Source organism: Triticum aestivum, chromosome 1A (genome assembly GCF_018294505.1).
Source record: "Triticum aestivum cultivar Chinese Spring chromosome 1A, IWGSC CS RefSeq v2.1, whole genome shotgun sequence".
Classification (NCBI taxonomy): domain Eukaryota; kingdom Viridiplantae; phylum Streptophyta; class Magnoliopsida; order Poales; family Poaceae; genus Triticum; species Triticum aestivum.
Window position 1 is genome coordinate 289,338,759 of NC_057794.1, and position 6,739 is coordinate 289,345,497.

Sequence of the window (6,739 nt, forward strand, 5' to 3'; positions counted from 1 at the left end):
CGGCCTCGGTTACTCTGCCGGCGCTGCTTAGTTCGACTGTTGGAGTCGCTCCGCAGAGCTCAGGGTTTGGATAAAGCAAAGGTGGAGTAGGATCTGGGAGCCGCCGATGCGGGGTAGATATGAGCGAACAGACCGTAGCAGTGGCGTGCTCGCCGGCCGACCAGTGGAGCGGGGGAGTTTGCCGCGGGAGGAAACACGCCGGCGACAGGAGGACCGGTGGTGGTGAAGTGAAACGAAAAAAAAAACACCCGCAATAGCGGTGTCATTAGCAGAAAAAATCACCATTTTACATTTGGTCATAAAAATCACCACACCAAAAAAAAAACACTGACAATGAAAGCTAAGTGTTTTGATGATGTCACAAATTGATCAGGCCCACCACCGGTCTGAGTTGGCAGAAAAAAAAATAGCATGCAGACACTTGGACTTGATGTTCTTTCTCTTCTCTCTCAGCAATACATCGAGCACCTCATGTGCATCAAACTAATCTTCAGTCAAATCCAGAGTCATCTTTCCATGAAAGTTGCTAAACCTGGAGCTCAATGTCGAGCCTCCTGAGGCCCTCGGCGGTGACCGGTCCATGTGCGACCATGACCATGTCAGGCCACCGCACCCTGAGCCGCGGCCAGCTCCCGCCCGCAGCGTCGTGCCCCTTGAGCAGCCCCTTCACCTTGGCTGAGCTAGTGAACACGATGGTGTTGAGCGTGGCGGCGTCCAGGGCCACCAGCCCCTCGGTGTAGTCAGGTCCGGCCCATCATGCGGTGTACGCCGGCGCGCACACCGCTGTCGACCCGGCCGCGCCAAGCTGGACGAGGAAGTCATATTCTCGATAGATGACTCATCGTTAACTATCTTCCCCCTAAAATCACAAATCCATTAGTAAATAACAAACATTACATATTTCCCAAGGTTTTCCATGGCCGCCTTGTGTTTAATGGAACAGAAACCGAATACAAACGAATGGTTTTTTTCCACATCGTGGTTTTTGGTCCGGCGTAGGACTAGGAAGGCACTCCAATTTCGCTCGCCATTGGGACAAAAGGAGGAGGAGCAACGTCGTGGCCCAATGTCTTCTTCGTTTTCTTTGTTGAGGACTGTTGTGACACTGGCCGAGAGGCCGAGGCCTGTGAAGGAAATATGCCCTAGAGGCAATAATAAAGTTATTATTTATATTTCCTTATATCATGATAAATGTTTATTATTCATGCTAGAATTGTATTAACCAGAAACTTAGTACATGTGTGAATACATCGACAAACAAAGTGTCCCTAGTATGCCTCTACTTGACTAGTTCGTTAATCAAAGATGGTTAAGTTTCCTAGCCATGGACATGTGTTGTCATTTGATGAACGAGATCACATCATTAGAGAATGATGTGATGGACTAGATCCATCAGTTATATCTTAGCACTATGATCATTTAGTTTATTGCTATTGCTTTCTTCGTGACTTATACATGTTCCTACGACTATGAGATTATGCAACTCCCGAATACCGGAGGAACACCTTGTGTGCTATCAAACGTCATAACGTAACTGGGTGATTATAAAGATGCTCTACAGGTGTCTCCGGTGGTGTTTGTTGAGTTGGCATAGATCGAGATTAGGATTTGTCACTCTATGTATCGGAAAGGTATCTCTGGGCCCTCTCGGTAATGCACATCACTATGAGCCTTGCAAGCTATGTGACTAATGAGTTAGTCACGGGATGATGCATTACGAAACGTGTAAGGAGACTTGCTGGTAACGAGATTGAACTAGGTATGATGATACCGACGATCGAATCTCGGGTAAGTAACATACCGATGACAAAGGGAAGAACGTATGTTGTTATGCGGTTTGACCGATAAAGATCTTCGTAGAATATGTAGGAACCAATATGAGCATCCAGGTTCCGCTATTGGTTATTGACCGAAGATGTGTCTCGGTCATGTCTACATAGTTCTCGAACCCGTAGGGTCCGCACGCTTAACGTTCAATGACGATATGTATTATGAGTTATGTGATTTGATATATCGAAGGTTGTTCGGAGTCCCATATGTGATCACGGACATGACGAGGAGTCTCAAAATGGTCAATACATGAAGATTCATATATTGGAAGGCTACATTCGTGTTGGAAATATGCCCTAGAGGCAATAATAAAGTGGTTATTATTATATTTCTGTGTTCATGATAATTGTCTATTGTTCATGCTATAATTGTATTAACCGGAAACCGTAATACATGTGTGAATACATAGATTATAATATGTCCCTAGTAAGCCTCTAGTTGACTAGCTCGTTGATCAATAGATGGTCATGGTTTCTTGACCATGGACATTGGATGTCATTGATAACGGGATCACATCATTAGGAGAATGATGTGATGGACAAGACCCAATCCTAAGCATAGCACAAGATCGTGTAGTTCGTTTGCTAAAGCTTTTCTAATGTCAAGTATCATTTCCTTGGACCATGATATTGTGCAACTCCCGGATACCGTAGGAATGCTTTGGGTGTACCAAACGTCATAATGTAACTGGGTGGCTATAAAGGTGCACTATAGGTATCTCCAAAAGTATCTGTTGGGTTGGCACGAATCGAGATTGGGATTTGTCACTCCGTATGACGGAGAGGTATCTCTGGGCCCACTCGGTAATGCATCATCATAACAAGCACAATGTGACTAAGGAGTTAGCCACGGGATCATGCGTTACGGAAAGAGTAAAGAGACTTGCTGGTAATGAGATTGAACGAGTTATAGAGATACCGACGATCGAATCTTGGGCAAGTAACATGCCGATAAACAAAGGGAATTGTATACGGGGTTGATTAAATCCTCGACATCGTGGTTCATCCGATGAGATCATCATGGAACATGTGGGAGACGACATGGGTATCCAGATCCCGTTGTTGGTTATTGGCCGGAGAGATGTCTCGGTCATGTCTGCATGGTTCCCGAACCCGTAGGGTCTACACACTTAAGGTTCGGTGACGCTAGAGTTGTTATGGGAAATAGTATGTGGTTACCGAAGGTTGTTCGGAGTCCCGGATGAGATCCCGGACGTCACGAGGAGTTTCGGAATGGTCCGGAGGTGAAGATTTATATATGGGAAGTCCAGTTTCAGTCGCCGGAATGGTTTCAAGGGTTATCGGTATTGTACCGGGACCACTGAAAGGTGTCCGGGTGTCCACCGGGTGGGGCCACCTGCCCCGGTGGGCCAAGTGGGCTGAACAAGGGAGGGAACCAACCCCTGGTGGGTTGGTGCCCCCCCCCAAGCCTAGGGTTAGAAACCCTAGGGGGTGGGGGCGCCTCCCACCTGACTTGGGGGGCAAGTCCCCCCCTTGCCCCCCCCTTGTAGATGGGATCTGGGGGGGGGGGGCAGCCCCCTCTCCCCTTCCCCTATAAATAGTGGGGGCGTGGGAGGGCTGCCATACCCTTCCCCTGGCACAGCCCCTCCCCCTCTCCAGCACCTCCTCTTCCTCCGTAGTGCTTGGCGAAGCCTTGCCGGAGAACTGCAAGCTCCACCACCACGTCGTCGTGCTACCGGAGGTCTCCCTCAACTTCTCCTCTCCCCTTGCTGGATCAAGAAGGAGGAGACATCCCCAGGCTATACGTGTGTTGAACATGGAGGCGTCGTCCATTCAACGCTGGATCGGATCTTCCGCGATTTGAATCGCTGCGAGTACGACTCCATCATCCGCTTTCCTTGCAACGCTTCTGCTTAGCGATCTTCAAGGGTATGAAGATGTGCTCCCTCTCTCTCGTTGCTAGCATCTCCTAGATTGATCTTGGTGACACGTAGGAAATTTTTGAATTATTACTACGTTCCCCAACAGTGGCATCATGAGCCAGGTTTATGCGTAGTTTGTACGCACGAGTAGAACACAAAGTAGTTGTGAGCGATGATTTGTTCAATTTGCTTACCGTTACTAGTCTTATCTTGATTCGGCAACATTGTGGTATGAAGCAGCCCGGACTGACCTTACACGTACGCTTACATGAGACTGGTTCCACCGACTGGCATGCACTTGATGCATAAGGTGGCTAGCGGGTGTCTGTCTTTCCCACTTTTGTCGGATCAGATTCGATGAAAAGGGTCCTTATGAATGGTAAATAGCAATTGGCATATCACCATTGTGGTTTTTGCGTAGGTAAGAAACGTTCTTTCTAAAAACCCATAGCAGCCACGTAAAACATGCAACAACAATTAGAGGACTTCTAACTTGTTTTTGCAGGGTATGCTATGTGATGTGATATGGCCAAAAGGATGTGATGAATGATATATGTGATGTATGAGATTGATCATGTTCTTGTAATAGGAATCACGACTTGCATGTCGATGAGTATGACAACCGGCACGAGCCATAGGAGTTGTCTTAATTTATTGTATGACCCGCGTGTCAATGAAAACGCCATGTAATTACTTTACTTTATTACTAACCGTTAGCCATAGTAGTAGAAGTAATAGTTGGTGAGACAACTTCATGAAGACACGATGATGAAGATCATGATGATGGAGATCATGGTGTCATGCCAGTGACGATGGTGATCATGTCGCGCCTCGAAGATGGAGATCAAAGGCGCAAGATGATATTGGCCATATCATGTCACTTTATGATTTGCATGTGATGTTTGTCATGTTTACATCGTATTTGCTTAGAACGATGGTAGCATAAATAAGATGATCCCTCACTAAAATTTCAAGAAAGTGCTCCACCTAACTGTGCACCATTGCGAAGGTTCGTTGTTTCAAAGCACCACATGATGATCGGGTGTGATAGATTCTAACGTTCGCATACACCGGGTGTAAGCCAGATTTACACATGCAAAACACTTAGGTTGACTTGATGAGCCTAGCATGTACAGACATGGCCTCGAAACACGAGAGATCGAAAGGTCGAACATGAGTCGTATAGTAGATACGATCAACATGGAGATGTTCACCATTGATGACTAGTCTGTCTCACGTGATGATCGGACACGGCCTAGTCGATCCAGATCATGTATCACTTAGATGACTAGAGGGATGTCTATCTAAGTGGGAGTTCATTAAATAATTTAATTAGATGAACTTAATTATCATGAACTTAGTCTAAAGTGTCTTTACAATATGTCTTGTAGATCAAATGGCCCACGCTAATGTTGCCCTCAACTTCAACGCGTTCCTAGAGAAAACCAAGCTGAAAGACGATGGTAGCAACTATACGGGTTGGGTTCGTAACTTGAGGATCATCCTCATAGTTGCCAAGAAAGCATATGTCCTTGAAGCACCGCTAGGTGACGCACCCATTTTCCCAGCAACTCAAGACGTTATGAATGCCTGGCAGTCACGTAGTGATGATTACTCCTTGGTTCAGTGCGGCATGCTTTACAACTTAAAACTGGGGATCCAAAAGTGTTTTGAGCAGCATGGAGCATATGAGATGTTCCAAGAGCTGAAAATGGTTTTCCAAGCTCATGCCCGGGTCGAGAGATATGAAGTCTCCGACAAGTTCTACAGTTGTAAGATGAAGGAAAACAGTTCTATCAGCGAGCATATACTCAAAATGTCTGGGTTGCACAACCACTTGTCTCAGCTGGAAGTTAATCTTCCAGATGACTCGGTCATTGACAGGATCCTCCAGTCACTTCCACCTAGCTACTGAAGGAAATATGCCCTAGAGGCAATAACAAAGTTGTTATTTATATTTCCTTATATCATGATAAACGTTTATTATTCATGCTAGAATTGTATTAACCGGAAACTTAGTACATGTGTGAATACATCAACAAACAAAGTGTCCCTAGTATGCCTCTACTTGACTAGCTTGTTAATCAAAGATGTTTAAGTTTCCTAGCCATGGACATGTGTTGTCATTTGATGAACGAGATCACATCATTAGAGAATGATGTGATGTACTAGACCCATCCGTTAGCTTAGCACTATGATCATTTAGTTTATCATTATTGCTTTCTTCGTGACTTATACATGTTCCTATGACTATGAGATTATGCAACTCCCGTATACTGGAGGAACACTTAGTGTGCTATCAAATGTCACAACGTAACTGGGTGATTATAAAGATGCTCTACAAGTGTCTCTGATGGTGTTTGTTGAGTTGGCATAGATCGAGATTAGGATTTGTCACTCTGATTGTCGGAGAGGTATCTCTGGGCCCTCTCGGTAATGCACATCACTATAAGCCTTGCAAGCAATGTGAATAATGAGTTAGTTACGCTATGATGCATTACGGAACGAGTAAAGAGACTTGCCGATAACGAGATTGAACTAGGTATTGACATACCGACGATCAAATCTCGGGCAAGTAACATACCGATGACAAAAGGAACAACGTATATTGTTATGCGGTTTGACCGATAAAGATCTTCAAAGAATATGTGGGAGCCAATATGAACATCCAGGTTCCGCTATTGGTTATTGACCGGAGACATGTCTCGGTCATGTCTACATAGTTCTCGAACCCGTAGGGTCCGCACGCTTAACGTTTGACGACGATCGGTATTATGAGTGTATGTGTTTTGATGAACCGAAGGTAGTTCGAAGTCCCGGATATGATCACGGACATGACGAGGAGTCTCGAAATGGTCGAGACATAAATATTGATATATTGGATGGCTATACTCGGATACCGGAAGTGTTCTAGGTGATTTCGGAGAAAACCGGAGTGCCGGAGGTTACCGAACCCCCCCCCCCCCAAGGAACTAATGGGCCACATGGACCTTAGTGGAGAGAGAGAGGGCCGGCAAGGGCAGTCCG